Below are 21,735 nucleotides of genomic sequence, written 5' to 3'. Positions count from 1 at the left end.
GCTTCCCCTCGTCTGTCACCACCGGGTTGGGGGCGGGGGGCAAGTTCACCTTCTAGACAGTTCTCGTGCTGTGCTGCAGGGATGCGGCTGGAATCCCATCATAAGCAGACCCACGTCAGCCGAGGGGCGTGTTGCCTGCCAACAACCCCCCCAAAACACAAGCAGCTCCCAGCAATGCAATCAGCTCTAATCGCTGTGTGCTGTGAAGAGGCCCCATGAAGACTCCCTTCTGGAAGTCCTAAGAACTTTCCAGACATCTGTTATGGGGAACGGGATTTTAGAAGCTAATTTGTTTCCCTGATTCATTGAATGGAGCTCTTTAAAATGCATCTGTTTACTGGAGACACTTTGTACAAGAAATAAAAATCAGTGGCAAATGTCACATTTGAGTGAAAACAAATGCAATGAATAAAAGCTCAAGCAGCCGTGAACAAGGGATAGTATTTTCTCTGGAGCAGGCTGCATCGGGATGCTTCTGGGACATAGAGCAGTCCCCGGGACAAATCTGGCTCCCTCTGCCTCTTGGTCCTGCTATGTGCCAGGCCCTGAAGGCATGAGGGCAACCTGCCGGGGAGACGAGCCCACAGGGCGGAAAGACCTAAAGACAGCAAACACCAGCCACTGTGCCCAGAACCCTCAAACCCACAGTGGGTGCTCACTGCACCCTCGCCAAGGCCTTGGGACGGGAGTCACGGGACCCATGTTTGGACCTGGCCAGCAGCCCCAAGGAGGTGCAGGTGTGCGCTCACTGCTCGTCTCTGGGCAGCACACCCTTGAGCCAGGTGGCGCCCCACCCTCTGCCCAGGTGCTGAGGGCAGGGGAGCCCCGTGGGGAGGGCTTCGCACCCACAGTCCCCCCACCCTGGGTCTGGGTGGGGGTGGGGCTTGGCAAGAAACCCAGTCCTCTTCTCTCAGCAGACTTCCTAAGACCCTGGGTACTCGAGGCAGAAGGCGGTCTGTTCCCCCCCCCCACCCCCTCCCACCCTCCCTCCCACTCTTCCTTTTCTCATATATGATGCTCCTATCACCCTGTTTATCAAAGACAATACAGGTTTTTCCCACTTCCAGACTTTGTTCACACAGACCCCTCTGCCTGGAGAGCCCAGTGCCCTTAGGAAACCCTTCAGGTCAAGTTCAAACATCACCCCCTCTAATCTGATCTGAAGACCCCCTTCAAGTGTGTGCTGTGCTCAAACATGGAAAGGCTTCAGCTGCGGGAGCCCATGTCCTCCTCCTTCTCCCCACTCTGAGGGCAAGGACCACCCTCCCACGTGCCGCTGCTTCTGTCTGTGGAGAGTGGGTGCTCAGTGGATGTGCACGGTGAGGTCAGCTCCCCCCACTCTGCCTTCTGTGCTGGGAGAGGGCATGGGGACTGGGGGCTGGACGAGCCCTTGCACCTGTCGACACAGTGGGGACCCCTTCATCCCGACCCCCCGCCAGCTGCGGGTCCTCCACACCAGTCCGCCCCCCTCCACCCGCAGCAAAAGCAAAGCCAGGGAGTCTTGATGATCAGGGCGTTCAGATGTCCCCTGTGCCCGGCCCTGGAAGCCCAGTGAGCACAGCTGGGGCAGGAGAGGCAGAAACACCAAAGGCAATTCCCACCTGCAGGTGAGGAACCCAGGCAGGCAAGAGGGTGCTAAAGCCTTTGTCCTGCATGGCTTCGGGGTCCAACACTTCCATGGCGGTGTCCCTGGGGGGTGGGCAGAGTGGGGACCAGTACTGGGGTTTTGCAGGAGGCTGGGGGACGCTGGGGGAGGCCTCCTGGCACAGGCCAAGTGCTCAGCCAGCCTGCTGCACGTCACCCCGAGGAGAGGTGGCCAGTGCACTCCGACCGCATCCACATCACTCAGGGAGAGGAGGCAGGGAGGGGCCCAAAGGGTGCCCCTGCCCCGCAGACGTCCTTCACTCCCTGCTTTCGGATTAGGATCTCGTGGCACCCTGGACACTGAAGCCTGAGGACTCTCCTAGCCCACAGGGGGCTCCCATGAGCTGGGGGACACAGAGCATGAGGAAGCCTCAGTGACAAGTCCTCAGGGTCCCCGGAGCCTGGGGCAGGAGGGGGAGCCTGAGACACGGTCCCCTCTTCACCAGAACAGCCCTGAATTGTCTGTCGTCTCAACTGGGCCTCATACTCCACTGGACGATGCGAGGGCAGTGTCTCCCAAGGTCACAAAGTGGCGGTCCTCCAGTAGATTTGGGTATGTTTGGCCTACAGAATGGTTTTCAGTTTAATTCTGTTTTAATCTTTAAAACTTGGCCGCTGGCAGATGTTACATATAATTCAGCGCTTCTGCTCTGGCAGGGCTGTCACATGGGCAGCACGGTGCCTACCTTTCTGCCTGGCAGCATGTGCTGGAGCCCTGCAGCCCATGGCCCCTCAGATGGCTCGTGGGTGCCATTCCCCTTGTCCTCACCGCTCCCTGCGTCACCTGCCCTGCCTCCGAGGGATCTGATTGTGCCATCACAGTCATGTGGCACCCTGTTGCATGGAGAGGTCGGGAGCCTTGAACCGGTAGGAGGTTTGATCTGGGGTCACACGAGCAGGGCTCTCATCTGCCAATCCTCGGATTTCCCTCCAGCACCTCCTCCTCACTCAGGAAGGACACTGTGCAAAGTGCACCTGCCCGTTTCCCAGGACCCACCACCCGAATGGATATGGGTCGGCAGGGCCAGCAAGGCTGGGCCCCAGGGGGACTCTAGGGTGGCCTACGTGGCCTGCTTGCCAGGAACTGTTGTAAGCTGTCCCAGCTGAATGCAAAGTCAGACTCCTCCAAGGGATGGTATGAAGACGCTTTACCAGCCAGCAGGTTCCCTGTGTCCACTGTCAGCTGGGCAAGCTTTCTGAGCAGACTCAGAGGCCCTGAAGGTCAGGCATGTGTAGCCTCTTGGGGGCGAGAGGTGAGGGCTGGGGGTGGGCAGAAGTTTGCACTGGCAGGGCTCCCAGGGAGGTGGCCAGTGGCTGCAGCAAGTGCCCTGGAGCAAAGGCTGGAGCTAGTTTCTCAGCTAGGGGGGTCCTGCCGGGCTGAGAGGCTCCAGGCTCTTTGGCATTAGCATCTTTCTTTGCCACAAAATTCCAGCTGTAAAAGTGTCTCTCTCCTTGCTCCCCTCCCTGCATGGAGATAATGCCTCCCGACAGAGCACCAGGAAGATGTAGTCCAGAGCGCAGACCTGGGCTCAGCTCACACATCAATGGGGGCTTCTGTGCCTCCTCACGTAAGCGGGCAGTGACCCCCGGCCCTCAGGGTGGACGGCGTCAGTGCAGCAGTGAATGTGGGGGAAGAGTCTCCACGCAAGTGGACTGAGCGGTGGTCTACAGGCCTGCAATGCTCTGCGCCTCCTGGAGAGCCGGAAGGAGTGGGGTCCTGGGGTAGTCCAGCACTGTGCCCCAGACACAGCCATCCTCACGCCTCAGCCACCTCTGGGTGCCTCTGTGCAGACACTCCCACTTAGTCCCCAGCCAGTGCTCGCGTTGGTCATCCAGGGTGTGGGAGGCGAGAGGGGCCATCCAGCCCCCCGTTATTAACTGCCCTTCCCTGTTGAACGTCCCTGAAAGTGTCAGCTTGTTTTCTGCTGAACTTAGAGCAATCTTCTCAGACTCTGCTAACATCATCTTTCCTCTGAACCCAGTAAGCAAGATTCAAATGAACAGATGAGGCCTGAGAATTTATGTGCAGAGCCCCACTCTCAGGACAGTGGGGGATACGCTGGTGCAGGATGTGTCCAAATCATAGATGTTATAATCACCCTTTTATTATTCCTGAGAAACACGACCATAGGAGGGGCAGCCCACACAGGGTCGACAGTGAGAGCTTGGGCCAGCAGATGCCCGGCCCCTCAGCTAGGATGCAGGCTGGGCACAGCCAGACCCCACCCTCCCAGGAAGATGAGCAGCATAGAGAGAGGCCGCTAGTGCAGGAAGAGTGAAAGGTCGCCCGTGATGGAGACGGAGCGGACTGTCTTCGGAGTCACTGCAGAAGGGCTCATCCTGGAGCGATAGGGACAGACAGGTCAGCAAGGACAGGGTAGCTTTGCACAGTTCTGGCCATCAGACAGACTGAATCATGCTGCCCTCTGCAGTCAGGGCAAGGGTGACTCCAGGGATGGGAACTGTGTTCCTAACAGTGCCCTGGTCCTGCTGCTGCCACTGGGCTGCGAGCCCTGTGTGCTGGGTCTGTCCCACAGAGAAGGGCCAGTCGGGCTCCTATTATGATCAGACCTCTACACCTGCAGCTACACAATCCCTTCTGTATTCTAGCAGCCTCCATGAACAGGGAGAGGGTAAGGATGGAGAGCAGGGTTTTGAATCCCAGCCCAAATCCCATTTGCGAGCAGTGTAGACTGGGCTAAAAGTTTATTTAACCTGTGACTCAGTTTCCCAATGGGCAGAACAGGGTGACGATGAGCACACTAACCTCCCGGAGTCCAAGTGAGGGCTAGAGGCGTGATTTCACGTGAACACAGAGATGCTGACAGCACTCCAGCCGGTCTGGAGGGTGAACTGGCTCCAAGTTCAGCTGCTCCTTGCTGTCTGACCTAAGTCCTGTGGTCTGTAGCAGAAGCAGCCTGCTCTCCTGGAGATCTGTGACCATTGGCCTTGAGACTAAAGGACCAGATGTCCCCAGAAGACAACCTCAGATGCCTGCAAGTCCATTCAGGGTCATGTCCACGCACGACTAAACACTTGTGCACCTGCTTCGCCTGCATGCAGCTCCCGCTTCCCACGCTTTCCCCTTCAACACCCTCAACTCTGCCTCGACAGGAAGATGCTTTTTGAGACAGGAGTCCCCCATATTCCCAGGTGGCTGGCTTCCTGAATAAAGCAAGCTTTCCTCTCCCATCATTGCTCGTCTCTTGAATACTGATTTTCAAGCGCCAAGCAGCTGAACCTGAGTTCAGAACCAGTTCTCTGGTGACAAGATGAAGGTCCAGCTTCGGCTGCTGTGATTCTATCCCTTGGTGGAGAGGACCCTCACCGAGCACCTGGGGGTCAGGTCCTGGGCATCAAGGCCCTTCTAGGTTTTGACCCCAACCAGCCTCCTGCTGCCTGTGGTATCCTTGGTCCCCCCAAAACTGAAATACACCCCGTTCCTGAGCAGGCTGCTGTGATTTATTCACAAAGCACCATCATTGCTTATGAATCTAGAGGATGACTGGGCTCAGCTGGGTGCTTCTCACTGGAGGCTTTGTCCAAGGGCACAGAGGCTCAAGGGTTGCAGAGAGGGTCCCAAGAGAGACCACCCCCAGCTGTGCCAGGCACAAAGTGTCACTTCACCCAACTGTATTCACTGAGCTGGCCCCAGACCCCAGCAGGGCTCAGGGGGAGGGGCTACGGATGCACCTGTTGTGGGGCAAGAAGGACTGAGGAGTCTGGAGGCACATTTAAAGCCACCCCAAGGCTCTATGCTTTCTTCCCCACCCCCTCTGCCACCTGTTCTACCTGAAATGACACCTGCCCGCCATCCAAAGCCCTCCGAATGCTCCTTCCCCCATGCTGCCGAGTCTCCTGTGCTTGTGACCACGATTCACGATTCACAGGGTTTCACCCTTACAGATCCCACTGAGGCAGACAAGCAAATAGCGACGCCAGCAAAGGTATGCACATGGGGGGTGGGAGGCAGAAGCTGCAGGGACCTCGAAAAGGCTCGTTCTGTGCCTGGCCTGGTAGGCAGCTGTTGTTCCCTTCTGCTATATTTTTCAGTATTTCCCCAAACTTCTATAAAGCCGTCTATAACTTGAATCATCAGAAAAATATTTTGCCGGAAAAAGTACCTTTAAAAATAGATGATAAACGTTTCTTGCCCTGAATCCAAAGCACTGGGCTACTAAGCTATCAGACTCTTTGTCCTCCAAAGAAGCAAACTGTCTCTAATTCCAAAGTCCACTCTCTATTATAAAGGGGACAAAATACCACGTGACAGATCAAAGGCAAACAGAAAGAGTCTTTCTGGTGCATGGACGGAAATTGGAGCAATCCCGGGCTTCTGTTCGTGACTCAGTGATGGTTAAAAGATGCAATGGCATTACACCTAGAAGCAGGTTTCTTTCCGTACTCGGGCTTCTCTGTGTGTCCCTCTGTGGTTGTGCAGGGCTGGCCTGGACATCGAGGCTTTGGCCGTGGCAGCGCTGACGGCCGACTGAGTCGTGACTTCTGTGGCAAACAGGAAATGATGAACTGAAGCCCATTGGGGGAGTTAATGTGCATCTCTTTGGAGCCCCACGGAGAAAAACACCGACAGGGGACATTCAGGGATTCATGGTGTAAATCCTGCAAGTATGCAAACTATGCTCATTTCTCCACCCAGGCCCAGTGATGCTCAACCTGCAGACTCTAAAATCCAGTGTGTCTAGGGACGCCTGGGTGGCTCAGTGGTTGAGCCTCTGCCTTTGGCTCGGGTCATGATCCCAGGGTCCTGGGATCGAGTCCCACATCAGGCTCCCCTCACAGTGCCTGGTTCTCCCTCTGCCTGTGTCTCTGCCTCTCTCTCTGTGTCTCTCAGGAATAAATAAATAAAATCTTTAAAAATAAATAAAATCCAGTGTGCCTCATAATGTCTGACAGAGCTCGTTACAAATGTGCACTGCTAGCTTCATGCTGGGGAGTCCTGGGTCAGGGGTTTCAGGCTGGGTCAGGGGTTTCCTGAATCTGCACTTCATAACAAGCTTCCGGAGAATTCTTGCAACGTAAGCTCCGCTCTTATGATCAGAGTCAACGTAAGCTCTGCTCTTATCATCAGAGTCAGACTCTCCAGGCCTGCTGCATGACCAGCACAGTGCTCAGTACTTGTACCTAGTCTCTGTGGGCTCTTCCTGCAGGTTAGAGTCCATACTCATACCTCCACCTGCCCCTGAGAAAACGGTGGCACGGAGCAGGGGAGGCATGGTTCTCCTTGGTCCTGTGGCTGTGAGTTGTGGAGTCAAGATCTGGAGGCAGGTCAGGGGAGCCTGATAAGCGGAGGCCCTTGTGTTCCCCCAGGGGAATATCTCCACGGTTCCATAATCTGTGAATCCAACCAGCTGAGGTACTGATTACTGGGTCACTATCTCTACTGCCTTCCAGCATCTGGCTACATTCCACATGCGGGGAGACCTCTCCTTACCCCCACCACCTCTGCTTCTGAAATGCCTGCCAGAGGGGTTTCTTTTGTCTTCTGAGCAGCCAAAGGTTCTCTCCTTGGAGTCGCAGGTGGGGACACCTGCTCTGAAGCGGGGCGGCCCTCGGGGTGGGTGGGGGGTGCGTGGTAAGAAAGAAGTCAGTTCTGGTCAGTGGTCTGGCCCTTGAGACAGTGCAAAGCCACTCTCCCCACAGTAACACAGACACCCAGTATCTAAGGAGCATTCTCAGAAATCAGAGTAATTGCTGAACACAAAGGCAATTTCAGGAGAGTCAGATGTCACTGGGCATGCATACTGATGAAGGGTAATGTCCTTGTTCCCCTGGAGATGTGGCCTCTGGATGAGGCAGGATTTTCAAAACTCAGTTTGCCAAAAGTGGCAACATTTCTCTATTCTTCTGGAGACACTGAGAGTGAATGTAGCAGCGTTTTACCCAGGGTCCAGAGAAGGGGGACACTCGCTGTGGGCTGCCACTGGGACCCAGGTCACCTGCTGGGACTTGAGTTCAGATGTCTATCTGTCCGGCCCCCTGAACCCCTGAGAGGGCACCTCTCTCAGGGATCGGTTTGTAAGAAGCAAGGGGAACAGACTGCTTCCAAGAGGAGAGGAGGTCATCTTGGAAGCTGAACAGCCACCCTTTTGATGGAGGTTTGGATGGCAAGTCCCTCCGTGCCTTCCAGGGACCCCATGCATGGGGCCTCAGGGCTGTGCCAGCCTGGACTGCACCCTGTCAGCTACAAACAGGCCAAGTTCAAGTGCTATTCCGTCAAATGTTGTCGCAGACATAATGGTGTCCCCTGCCTTCCAAATTCATACTCAAGTCCTAACACCAGTATCTTGGAATGTGGCTGTATTTGGAGAATCCAGTCTCCAAAAGTATTTGATCTTTTACTTTCTTTTTAAGCACTTTCCACACCCAGCATGCAGCCCAATGCGGGACTTGATCTCATGACCCTGAGATAAAGATCCGAGCCGAGATCAAGAGTTGGATGCTTAATGCACTGAGCCACCTGGGCGCCCCTGGAGAAAGGTCTTTTAAAGAGGTGATCAGGGTAAAATGAAGTCAGATGGGTGGGCCCTAGCCTGATACAACTGGCTGGAGTCCTTATAAGAGGAGGTGAGGACACAGACATGCACAGAGGAGGGATCATGTGAGGACAGGGGGAGCAGAGCCCAAGGTGGGCAGAGGAGCAGCGCTGCATCACGCTCACCTGGTGGCACACAACTCAGAGTCTGCGCTCCATCCTGGTGACTGTGGGGTGTGCCGGGCTACAGGGGTAGTCTGTGTCCACACCCCTATGGCTACCGGAAGGGCAGAGGGGAAAGGTGACCATCACCTTCCTCCTCACAGTCTCATCATCTACAGACCCAACTAAATGCCATTTCATGAGCAGACTCCAGGCAATGGTCGAGAAGGATCCCGAGGCCCCACTCTGGCTCTGTGGGAAAGAATGTCATGATTGATTAGCAAAGTCTGCTCTGGGCAAGGGAAGGAGGCATGACAGATGTGTGCCATAAATTTGCAGCCTTCTAGAACACAGGGAGCTCCACTTGAGCCAAGGAGAAGTCAGGGTAGCCAGAGGGAGCTGGGTATGATTTAAAGGCCATGCAGTTCCAGGCCACTTGCTGGCCACCAAGGCCCATCACTGGATGATAAACAGATGTCATCATGACCACTACCTCTGGTCAATTCATCGTGGCCACCTGAGCATGAAAACATACGTCCCTGTTTATGTCCATGAGGAGAACATTATAATTCAGTTCCCACTGTCTCCGTGGGCCTGGATTGCAGGAGTGCTGGCAGGACTCCCTGTCTTCTGACCTTCTTGCAATCTCAAGGGTAGACTCAGGGGGCCCTCTACCATCACATCATCCCAAACACATAGATGAAATGCCAGTTTGGGGTCTATGGGATCTATGGGTTGCATGGGGCCAGGGGACAGGAGATGGATTGTTAAGAAGGAAGACAGATGGCTGAAGGCTTGGCCTCCCTCCCTGGGGCATGTGTACACTGAGTGGGTGGCAGTGTGGTCCAGTGGCCAAGGTCACTGCCTCCAGAATGGTGTTGGTGCTGGGCTTCTCCTCTCCCTCCCTCCTTCCTTTATTGGTTGGGGAGGGGCAGAGGCAGAGGGAGAGAGAGAATCCTAAGCTGGCTCCATGCCCATAGAAGCAAACTGTCTCTAACGCAGGGCTGCATCTCAGGACTCTGAGATCACGACCTGAGGCAAAATCAAAAGTTGCAGATGCTTAACCAACTGAGCCATCCCGGGCTGCCTTGCTTTATATTAAGAGAGATAAATTATGGAGTGGAACAAAACAATTTTTAATTTTTTAATTAAATTAACAAAACTTTTAAACATAAAAATAGAGTATAGCCCTATATACCAAAAATGAAATATGTGCCTTGAGACCCTTTACTGAGGGCTTTGTTGGGGGCACACTCCTTTGGGGGTCATTGGTGGTTTTCAGTGGGGAAGTAGAAGAAGCTCTGGTCTAAGTGGGTACGTGCTGTGTCCTCCCTCCATCGGTACCCATCCTTGCCACGGGAATGGTGATGGAGAGGGCCAGGGAGCACCTGCTCTGCTTTCAGCCTGGACTCAAGCAAGAGGGAACAGCAGTCCTGGGCTGTGCCCAGGAAGGGCAGGACCACAGGGGCTTGAGGCTGAGCTGCAGGTGTACTTGGGGGTGCCTGCTCATGCAGAAGCCCCTCTGTGCCACCGGGGCCTCGCTGAAACAGGCTCAGGCCATATGTGGAGGGCTGGGGATTTTGGGATTAGGAATCCCAACCTGATCTCTTCCCATCGAGGACAGTGTCCTTTTACATTGTCCTTGAAATGAGTTCCCTGAGGAGGCTCCGTCTGGAAGGGCTTGGAAGGTCCTTGACCTTGGGGGCACAGCAAGGACCCCTCCAGAAACATGCAGCCATTGAGGGACATGTTCAAGAACATGCAGAGGAGTCTCCCCCGAGCTCTGAGGTCCACGGTGACACGGGGCGGACCACGAGAGGGAAGGTTCACAAGGCTTCTTTTATAAAATACCTGCAATGTGATAGGCTCACATACGTCGTCACCGATGAGTCCCCACAACAACCCAGCAAAGAAGGCAACCATTCCCTAAGGTGACAAATGGGAAGACCGAGTCTCAGATGGAGTCAGAAGCTTCCGTGCAACAGCCCATTACAACAGAGACCCAGTAGAGATGGACTGCGTCTGCAGCCTCTGTACGCATTAACGGATTTAATGTCACCCTCACAGCTGGCATCACAGCTCAGCGCAGATATACTTTTTGTGTTGAGCGCTGACTCTAAATCAGGGCTGCCTCCTCTGAGCAGCCTCCTGGGACAGGTACAGCACAGGTGAGAAGAACCCAGGCTTGGAAATCAGATGAGCCCTCCGCCCCAGGAACGCTAGCTCTCCTTCCCTGACCCGACCTCGGGGACACTGCGTTGCTTCTCTGCTCACAGGAAAACAAGGATGATAACTGTCCTCTGGGGAATTAGGCAGCAGCATCCACAAAGCGCTTCAGATGAAACTAACTTTCAGGTACTGGTTCTCCTTAGTTTTACGACTGAGAGGCTGATGCTCAAAAGGCAACTGGCTTACAGTTCCCTGACCAGGGCAGAGCCAGGAGCAAATGCTGCCCTGTTGGCCGCAAGCGTCAGGATTCCTTCTCCCCCACAAACCGCAGAAGTGAGGTTCACAGAGCTGATCCTGAGTTGTCAGGAAACATCTGGATTCCCATTAGCCAGCTCTCTGATTGTAGGAAGCACGTAACGTGCTTCAGCAGTATTTTCTTCCAACACCATTAGTTTCACCCTGAGTTGAAAATCCTGTCACTTCTAACGCTTTCCTGTGAACCTCAGTTATCTAAAGAATTCACCGACATGGACCCATTCCAGAGCCTTCCACGCCAAAATTCAGAGCCATTACGGTCTTCCTCCATATCAGAATTTATTAGAAGCATTAGCCTTAGAATCTTGGAACCTTGTCAATTTTATAAACGCTGTTCTTTCTATCATGGCTGGACGGGAGGATTTAAGGACACTTTCCTTGATACCACTTCATTTTCCACTTAAATCGTGGAAACACTGTGGAACTTGAAAGATACTGTGCACAAACTAGCCCAGGACGGCAGCTTCTGAGAGCTAGGGTAATCCGGTAGTGTAAATACTTGTTGGAGAAAGATTAACTAGCAAGGCAGTGTATTCAGAATGGCTGCCTCTCCCATTAGCCCAGGAAGGAAGTAAACTGGAAGGCTGAGCAGTTCTCTCCATCTCAGCTTATAAGCAGTCATTGGACATCTAGACAAACTACCTGTTTTTAAAGGCTAATTCAGGTTTGTACGATTGAAAAAAAAAATTCTCTATTTCACCATAACCTCGTTTAATGTAAATTTGCATTTTAAATATCTAACGGCCAAAAGTTCGCTATAATTTTCCAAATTCATTTGAATTCAGAGACACATTACACTTGATGCATTCGTCGCTGGCATGCTGTTGTTTATCAATAATAAATATAGCCGGAAAAAAGTGATTGGGGAATTAATCATTCAAGACAAGAGCATTTAATGCAAAAATTACATTGAATAAATGAACAGCTTACCCTCAATTTCTCTTTTGGATAAATGTGAAGTTACTGGTTTCAGAGCAGTTTTCCAGAAATAACTGTTTGCTGGCAAAGCTTCCCTCCCAGTGGGTCCTCAAAGCTGGTCTTATGCTGAGCCATCCTTGAAAATGGAACCTTCACCCAACTCCAATTTGTAAGTCACATCTACAGCCTTGGGTGTTTGGCTTTATTCTGAGGTTTGCAAGGACCACACGTCAGGTTACTACAATTCCTCTCCAGGGGAGCCTCTGGTCGCAGAAGGACTCACAGGGGACTTGAACCCCCCAGCTGCCAGGCACAGACCCCCTCATCCACTGGACACAGATTTGACATCAAAGAGTAAGACGGCATCGCAGTGCCAAGCCAGGTACTCCTCCTCTGGCTGGAATTGGGGGAAGCTCCGGGAGACCCACAAAAGGATTTAGAGGCCCCTGCAAGCTGATGCAGACCCGGCTTAGAGCAGAACCTTTTCCCAGTGAGGGCAGCCTGCAAGCCCTGCCTGGGACTCATTTCTGGGTCCAAGGCCACATTGCGACCTTACTGAGAATCTAGTGAGAAGGTGTATCACCTTGGTCTCCCAACAGGCTTTCCCTTCCAGAACTTTCCCCGTGGAGACAGACACTCATAGAATTCAGTTCCATAATACAGTCCCCAAACATCTCCCGGAGGCATTCTCAACACCGAAACGGAGGGGAAAGGATGGGAAAGATTGCAGTAAGGCTTTTCGCTGGAGATCAGGACAAAACCCAACTGAGACTTGACATTTTGGAAAGGCGGCCACCAGCAGAACTTTTCCCAGAAGTTACACGGATTGTGACCTTTATCCCTTCCCCTGTTACGGTCAGCCACAGAAGGGGTGGATTTCAGGCACTGAATTTGTCGAGAAGGAATTTCTAACTTCGATTCAGTTTCCAGTTGCACCCCCCTCCACACCCGGGGACAGAGGGCCGGGTCCCCCACCTGGTGCGGAGGGGCGGCTGGGTCGGGGTGGGTGGCCGCACCCCCTCTGGAGTCTGGAGCCCGCAGCACCCCATGCCCTGGGCTCACCCTCCGCGCAGCCTTCCCCCCCTCCCCCCGGGGCTCGCCCTCCCCGCAGCACCCCATGCCCCGGGCTCGCCCCCCCTGCAGCTTCCCGCGCCCCGGGGCTCTCCCTCCCCGCAGCCTTCCCGCCCCCCCCCCCCCCCCCCCCCCCCCGGGCTCGCCCTCCCCGCAGCTTCCCGCGCCCTGGGGCTCACCCTCCCCGCAGCCTCCCCGCGCCCCCCGGGCTCGCCCTCCCTGCAGCTTCCCGCGCCCTGGGGCTCACCCTCCCCGCAGCCTCCCCGCGCCCCGGGGCTCGCCCTCCCCGCAGCCTCCCCGCGCCCCGGGGCTCACCCTCCCCGCAGCCTCCCCGCGCCCCGGGGCTCACCCTCCCCGCAGCCTCCCCGCGCCCCGGGGCTCGCCCTCCCTGCAGCTTCCCGCGCCCTGGGGCTCACCCTCCCCGCAGCCTCCCCGCGCCCCCCGGGCTCGCCCTCCCTGCAGCTTCCCGCGCCCTGGGGCTCACCCTCCCCGCAGCCTCCCCGCGCCCCGGGGCTCGCCCTCCCTGCAGCTTCCCGCGCCCTGGGGCTCACCCTCCCCGCAGCCTCCCCGCGCCCCCCGGGCTCGCCCTCCCTGCAGCTTCCCGCGCCCCGGGGCTCGCCCTCCCCGCAGCCTCCCCGCGCCCCGGGGCTCGCCCTCCCCGCAGCCGCCCCGCAGCCTTCCCGAGCCCCCGGGGCGCAGAGGCCAGGCGGGGGGGGGTCCGTGGTCCCCGCGGGAGCGCGCTTGGACCCCGTGGGGCTGCCGGGCACCCGGTGACGCGCGGAGCCGCGGCGCTCCTCACCTGGCGAGGCCGTCCCGTGCGCTCGCGGTCCGGGCGGTGGGGCTGGGGCGCGGGGCGCAGCGCAGGCCCGGCTGGGCGCGGAGGGCGGCTGCGGCTGAGTCAGCGCCCGGAGGTGCGGGCGAGCCCGGCCCGGCGGCCGACAGGGGCTGTGCGCGGAGTCGCGGCCGCCCGGCAGTTTGAAGGCGACGCAGCTGGACGCGGTTCAAGCGGAAGCGCAGGGCGAAACTTCACGGCGGCCGGCGCGGGGAGGGGGCGCTGGCGGGGATGGAGGGGGCGCCCGGAGAGGCTGGGGAAGGGAATGTGGGGAGGAGGGGGCAGGGAGGGCAGAGGCTGGCGGGCGCCGGGCGCAGGGGTGCGGGCGGGGCGGCGCGGCGGGTCCCCCGGGGGCGCGCAGCCTAACCGGGCGCTTCTGCGGGCTCCTGGAACGCGCTGCCTCCGGAGGTTCCCCTGACAGGGACGCGGGGCCTCTCCTGCATTATGCTTAATAGCGACACGTTTCCATCAAAGTTGGGAGCGAGACCGGGGCGGTTTGCAAAGTCCAGGCAATGCAATTAGACCAGAGAAGAAAGATGGTGCGAAAACCTTACCAGGTTTTGCCTTTGTAAAGCCAAGACCAATTTTTTTTTTAATTGGCTTTTTTAAAATTGGAAAACAGGGGAAACGATGGCTATTTGCAGTGTCTGTACTGGTCCAGCTGGAGAATCCAAACTGGAGATGGAAATAATAGCCTTTTCAATGAACTGGCCCATTGTCCGAGAACAGACCAGATGAGCCATATTCTTGGGCGCTTATTAACCAGTTGGAAATGGAAATGAAGAATCCCATTGATAGCAAAACCACAAATAGCTGGGAATATAAGCATAGAAGGGAATATGTTCTACTTTGTAAAAACAAAAACAAAAACACCTGCTCTTCACTGAGGTGTTAGGTTGGATCTGTTAGGATACAATCCTTATTCTTGGGCAAGAAGCAGTGAACGTTGTAACCCTATTACATCCTCTTGGTAAATTCAATACAATCTCCATCAAATTCCATGTGGAATTTTCTTTTTGACTTGATGTAATGATTCTAGGTCTCTTGTGGAAGAATAAAGAGAGAAGAGTCAACAAAAGGTTGATAAAGAAGAGGAGGATGAGGGAAAGCAGCCCTGCGGGATGTTATAATGAAAGAACGTGCGTGCACGAATGAATGAATATAACAGCCTCTGCTGAAGAAAGTGCTTCCCAGGTACGAGCGCGTGTGGTGCCTCACAATCCTATGATGCAGATATGAATCTTGCTGTCACTTTCAGATAAGGAAATGCAGGCCCCATGGAATAAATATCACACCTAAAGTCACACAGGGATTTGAGGCCGGCACTCTGCCTCCAGAGCCGTTGCATCTGTGCTAACCCTCGTCACACGACACTGCCTTTCTCACAAAGCAGCAGTAATTACAACAGCATGTCACTGGCCAGCAGATGAGTTTGGTGCAGAAGGACGAAAAGACCAAAATCAGGAGTACAGGAGAAACTGATGTTTAAGAGGCCACTTCAAGCTGATAGAATAGTTGAATGTTTCAAAAAAACAAAGTTGGCATAACTAGATAGTACGTAGTGGGGGCTGAGTTTCTACCTGGTTCTCTAGAGCAAAATAAATTCCAAAATCCAACAAATGGAGAATACAGGAAAGTGAAATTATAAAGCAATAAGGTGGATATATAGGTGAATATTTATCCTAAAGCTTCCTGGTGAGAGATGGGAACCTTCCTAAATATATCACAAAACCATAAAGGAAAACACTAATAGATGGGATTATAAAATATACACACACCCAGTTAAATGTGAATTTCAGGTAGACAACAAATAATTTTTGTCTGTTCCATTCATTGTTTATCTGATAGTCAAGTTAAACCAGATGTCCAGTATTTTATCTGCTACCCCTAATATTACAGAAACATTTGAATGTAGAAAATTCACAAAGATCTCTTATAATCATTATACAAAGATGACCACCCTGATAGAGCAAGAAATAAAAGAAACAAGCAGTCAACTCACAAAAGAAGAAAACACTAATGTCCAAAATATAGAACAAAGCAATCATCTTGCTGCAACCAAGAAACTCAGAAAGCTCTACTTTTACCTACTAGACTGCAAATTTTAAGATACTGACAAAGTTCAGTGCTGGTGTGGGGCTTGGGGAAAATAGGCATTCTCTCTCACTGTTGATGAAAAGGTCAGTTAGCATAGTGTTTCCAGAAAGCAGTTTGAGAACAAATACCTAATTGAGTTATTTATGTGCTTAGGAATAAACCAAGCAAATCCACCTTGAAGAATTTATTGAAAGATAATTTTGCAAGTGAGCAAAATGCATAAAGCCGATGCTTCTTGCTTTCCATAAATAAAATATAATTGTTAAAAGTTGGTAGTGAACTAAATGTCTATACTTGGGGGGAGATTAATTAAATAGTAACAACATGTGTTGAGACTTTACTGTGATGCAGGCATTGTTCTAAGCACCTCAGGTATACTCACTTGTTTAATCCTCAAAAACAAAACAAACCCTTCCTACTCCCCACGCCCCAGCTCCCCTGAGTGGAAGGTACTGTCAGCATTTCCATCTTACAGAAGGGAAAACAGGACAGGGAGGGGAGGCGACTCTCCCAGGGTCCCACAGCTGGAAAGGGACTTTGACGGAGCAGATTATGTTCAGCCACCACGGGATCAGCTCTTGTGCCGTGTGGTGTAATTAGGGGACTCTCTGGGATGGCATGCCAGATGACTCCATCCATAGGATGGAAAGCTATATGGTCATTAAAAATGACAACACGGCTTATACGTGTTGGCACAGAAAAAGTTCATGACATGGTGTTAAATGAGAAAGGAAGTTTCCAAGAATACAGTGCTGCGGACTGAAGGTCTGTGTCTCCCCCAAAATTCATATGTTGAAACCCAATCCATCAGGTGAGGGTATTAAAAGGTGAGGCCTCTGGAAGGGGATCAGGTCAGGAGGGTAGAGCCCTCCTGAATGAGATAAGCACCCTTACAAGAAGGACTCCAGAGAGCTCTGTTGCCCTCCCACCCCCTGAGGACACACGGACAATAGGGCATGTTTGTGAGCCAGGAAGGGGGGCCCTCCCCAGTCATAGAATTTGCCTGCATGTTGATCTTGGACTTTATAGCCTCCAGAACAGCAAGAAATAAGTTTATATTGTTTATAAGCCCCCTGGTTTATGGAATTCTGTTGTATTGCTTGAACAAACAATGACCCATTTATGTAAAATCGAAAATATTTATATACAGCTGTATGTGAGCATAGAGATAAGTTTGGATGAATAGTCACTAATATATTAACAGGCTCTCTTTCTGACTGATGGGAGTTCAGATGATTTCTTACTTTCTTCTTTATACTTTCCTAAATGACTCAGATTTTTAAATGATGAACACACATCATTGAAATACCCAGGAAAAAAAAAACCCGAGAAAATAACGTCTTCCCATTTTATGATTCAGTTCTTCAGGATCATGATGTTCTAGATTTCTCCCAAGCTTTTCCCTCTGAATTCGGGGAGCTCAGATCCCTGGCTGAGGACTCAGTTCTCCACCCAGGCGAGTCCCAGGCATCCCTCCCACCTCCTGCCTGCCTCCTCGTGAGCAAGGAGGACAGTGCCCGGGACCTCGGACCTCTCAGGTGGAGTCCAGGCGCTCTTACAAAGGCCCCGGAGGACCCGGGGGAAGCACTACCCCCGGGCTGGCCCCGTGTCTCAGCTGTACAGGATGCGTAAGTTAGGGCCATGGTTGCCAAGGACGGAAACCAACAGAAACTAGCTTAAGAAATAAGGCAACGTTCCCTGGAAGGGTTGGGCAATCCCAGCATCCAGGCAGAGGAGGACGCCAGGGCCGGGTGAGGCCCGAGATGCGCGTGAGCCTTCAGAGCCGCTGGGGACGCTGGACCCACACCTGACACCTCCCTCTGCGTCTCCCTGGGCATCTGCTTCCTCTCCTCCTCCATCCACAGAAACATGGCAGCCTCCCGAGCCTTATGTAACAGCTTTGGTCACCCAAAGAGATTAATTTTCTTGCTACTTAGTTTTAAAATCTCCAAGCCAGGGATCCCTGGGTGGTGCAGCGGTTTGGCACCTGCCTTTGGCCCAGGGCGTGATCCTGGAGACCCGGGATCGAATCCCACGTCAGGCTCCCTACATGGAGCCTGCTTCTCCCTCTGCCTATGTCTCTGCTTCTCTCTCTCTCTCTCTCTCTCTCTTTCTCTCTGTGACTATCATAAATAAATAAAAATTAAAAAAAAATAAATAAAATCTCCAAGTCAGGGCTTCATTAACTCAGCTTGGTGCAAATGTGCATGCGGTGCCTCCATTGCGGATGGGCTGTGGCTCGGCTCCAGGTCAGGGATCCCGTGTGGGACCCAGGCTGAAGAAGCAGCTTGTATATGGAGCGTTGGGTCTAGTGGCAGAGAGGAAGCGAGTACAGCCAGTCTTGGGTTGGCTCTTAGCCTGCTGCCAGACCAGATCGCATGGCCGAGCCCAGCGTCCCTGGGGAGGAAGTCAGAGCAGCAACACCACCTCCCACAGCCGGCGCATGGTGGGAAGGGGTCGTAGCAGAATATGGCACTGGTGACCACAACCCCTGGATGGGATGGACCGTGGTGCCATGTTCTGATACATCCCCATCCAAGGAAAATGACATGGGGGCATGAAACAGTTGCAGCCTTACCCCAATGGTCATTACATTAGGACCGTGTGAGGCTGAACGGGGGCTAGGTGGCCCCTGGGGGCACTTGGGTGCACGGGAAGGGATACTGGTTCTTTCTCTGCCACCCACTAGATACGGAACCACAGCCAAGTCACAGCATGTAGTGTCTTCTTCTTGATGCAGATGACAGTTCTCGCTGGGCTGCAACCAAGGCCAAGCAGAGGGTCCCACAGGGGGGTCGGCCCTACTGTTTACCCTTGAAAAGAGAAGTTGCCCACCTGCTTCTACTTGGTGTCACTGGGAGCAAAGTGGCACAGTCCCTTTTAGAGGGGAATCCAATTTCTCTCAGGGTTTTTAATGGTGGAACTTCCTGTCTCCTTTGAAACTTCAGAACAGGTTGACCTCCACAGAATTAGTTCAGTGTCACTCATGGGCACCTGATTTTGATGGATATTGGACATTGGAGCCAGCTCATGGGGGACCCTGCTTCCTCTTTGGTAGGGACAGAAAATAGGGTGCACCAACCCTACCTACCCTGTCTGCTCTTCCCTGCTTGGAGATGTCACCATTGGCACCAGCTGGGACCCCAGCACTGCCAGCAGGGGCTAAGAATCTGCCCCCAGGTGTTCCCAGAGCACTAATAGGTGTCAGTGCCTCTATCAGCAGGCAACAGGCCTCTATGACCTCATCACAATGCAGGCTTGTAGCTTCCTGACTCCCAGTTCCTGCAGATGACCTAGGGGTTCCTTTATTTCAGGGGTAAAATTTGCAAGGACATATTTGTTGGGGGGGTGGGTATTTCCAGAGCCCCTGGCTCTGACTCGGCAGAGGATGGATTATGGCTGAATGTGGTGCATCTTCTGTCTGAGGAGATACTCTGCAAGCGCGCAGAGGGCCCTGGTTTACAAGAGCCCACAAGTTGCTTCTTAAGTCATTAGTAGCTTGGAATCACCTGTAAGGTTTTCAGCACTGTGCTCAGGAGGCCACGTCCTGGAGAGCGGCGGGGCACTTTGAGCCCTGGCACGGGCTGGGGAAGGGCGAGCCGGTCAGTCTCCAGGTTCCTGGGTCCAGTCCACCATGGCCTTCTCTTGGGGCCCCAGGGGAGCACATCAGGAGAGGCCAGCTCTGCCGTGTGTAGGGAGGTGTCGCAGCAGCTTCCACTCCCTTTCAAGCCAGCAATCATTTTTAAACATTTTTATTTGTTTTTTAAGAGAGAGAGCATGGTGCCTGTGAGCAGGGGAGTGGCAAGCGGGGACAAGGGGAATGGGAAGGAGAATCTCAAGCAGACTCCATAGTGCAGAGCTGGGTGCAGGGCTTGATCACAGGACTCTGAGATCATGACCTGAGCTGAAGCCAGGGGTCAGCCGCTCAACCCACTGAGCCACCCAGACACCCCTAACCTAACAGTCATTTTTAAGGCTCTTTAACTCTCCATTTACAGTTCCTAGTTAATTAACTTGCCTCTGTCTATAAAATACCTGAATGAACGTTTCGTCAACTCCTCTGAACAGCAGCCAGAGACCCTTTAAAACCTACCCCTGCTTTGCACAGAAATCTCCGGTGGTTTTCCATCTCACTCAGAGTGAAATCCAAGGTCTTTTGATGATTGACAAGCGCTAGGAGATCACCTGGTCCCTCTGCGGCCTCCTTTCCGACCTCCATCCCCCCTGCCTCTCCAGCCCAGCAGCTAGCAGGCTCCCCCGGCATCCCCAGTCATTCCTGTCCCTGGGCCTTGGCGCTTTCTGCTCTTTCTCCTGGGACTGCTCTTCCACCGGAGATGGACAAGATTAGGTCTCTCTCCTTCCTTGGCTCAAACATCAGATCAGGTAACTTCCATGATCATTCTGAGCAAAAGGGAAACTCTGTCCCTTTCACTCTGTCTCAGCTCCCTTGCTTTTCGTGTTTGTATTATTCACCTCCACGGCCAGAGTGCACGCTTACTGGTGTGTCTGTGGTCTCTCTGCCATAGAGTCCCCATCCGTGAGGGCAGGGCTTTGTTTTGTCACATCCTGTGTCTTTAACAATTGGCCCAAGCTGAGGACATGGGCGCTCAGATGAGTTGCCTGGTGGAAGGGAGCCTGCTGCCTCACCAAGGATGCGAGAGCCGCAGCCTGGCATGCTGGAGGCAGGGCGCTGGCTCCTGTGGGGTCTGCCAGTGAAGGCTCGGTTGTGAGCTTCTACTTGATTGGCCTTGTCCCAGCCCTGGGCAGGGCTCATTGCCTTGCAGACTCAGAAGGAGGAGACCCCCAAAGACCCTCAGAAAAGCCCTCGGGGGCCAGCTCAGGAGCAGGTTGGACAGGACACACTAGACAGGGTTCTGCACGTGACCTCGGGCCAGCCCCTCTCTCTCTGGGGCTTCCTTTTCTCCATCAGATCAGGGCATGTGGTGCTCTGAGCTCCCTGTCTGCTCTGGCATTCCCTGTTTCATCCCTGGATGGGCTGAGGAGGCAGCTTTTGAGGGAAAGCTTTTTGGAAAATCCCCAGCTGTTGGCTGTTGTCTGCATCGTGGTGCTGTGGATGCTTTGCTCTGGGCTCCCTGCCTCTGCTGGATGACACAGCACGGCTGTGGGTCAGCTCATCCTTCTCCTCCTCTCACCCTGTGCCTCCGGGCCAGGACCTCCAGGCTGATTCGTGGTCTCGGTGAACAGGAAAGGCAGCATGGGGCAGACTTTAGTGACAGCCCATCCCTCCTCTCTGCATTTTGGGGAAGGCTGATGGATGGCCTAGTCCTGATAGAAGAGGCTCAAAGGAAGGAGATGGTATCTGCCAGCTGGAACAGTTCAGGGGGTACAGAGCCCATTTTCATACAGCGTCTGTACTGCTAATCCCACTTACAGGCAGGACAGAGCAGGTAGGAAATGATGCAGGCAGGGAAACTGAGGACGGAGAGGTGATACAGCTGGTCCAGAGTCCTGAAACATCAGGCCCAAATCCCAGAACTAGAAGCCAAGTCACCTGAGTATTTGTTTGGTACAGTTTCTTCCACTTCCAATTGCCTTCCCTGGCACAGTGTCACATTGTCACACTCTTGAAATTGTTGCTGAGTGGCCAAGTGGCACCAGAGCTTGTGGCTTATGGCTGAACCAGCCTCTGTGGGCTGTGGGGGCTGGCCATCTCTGCTTCCATGAGGTCCCTGGAGATCCAAGCACTGGCAGCCCTGCAGGGTCTGATCTCTCTGGGCTCTGTGTCATTCAGCATCATTCAGAGAGCGCCTAATCACTGGGGCCCTCCCCTGTCAGCTCAGAATGGGGGAGAGTGTGTAGAGTGGGGTCTGCTGAGACGTGCTGTTAAGATGGACCTGCTACAGGGAAGGTCAGGTTCAAGGTGGTGGTGCCCACAGGAGCCACAATGCTGAAGAGCCCTACTCGACTGAGGACCCTGCTCCCTTCTTGCTGGAGCCTGGCATTACTCCTCCTCCTTTGGCCTCCACAGCTCAATCTGATCTCCTGGGCCTTCTCTTGGAGTGGGGCTGACCTT

General features: G+C 53.8%; 1 protein-coding gene across 2 annotated transcripts in view; it reads right to left on the bottom strand.

Annotated features, from left to right (window-relative positions):
- CTXND1 (cortexin domain containing 1) overlaps positions 1-13,792 on the bottom strand; it is a 52,108-nt gene extending 38,316 nt beyond the window's left edge. Inside the window, exon 1 of one of the 2 annotated variants that reach the window (XR_011997131.1) lies at positions 13,572-13,792. The gene's annotated coding sequence lies outside the window, so the exon portion shown is untranslated. The remainder of the gene's footprint in view (positions 1-13,571) is intronic. The other variant, XR_011997133.1, reaches the window with a different exon arrangement.
- Between the last annotated feature and the right edge of the window lie 7,943 nt (positions 13,793-21,735).

The sequence above is a fragment of the Vulpes vulpes genome, chromosome 14 (assembly GCF_048418805.1).
Source record: "Vulpes vulpes isolate BD-2025 chromosome 14, VulVul3, whole genome shotgun sequence".
Classification (NCBI taxonomy): Eukaryota; Metazoa; Chordata; class Mammalia; order Carnivora; family Canidae; genus Vulpes; species Vulpes vulpes.
The sequence above is the reverse complement of the archived record's forward strand: the minus strand, read 5'-3'. Positions and strand labels throughout refer to the sequence as shown.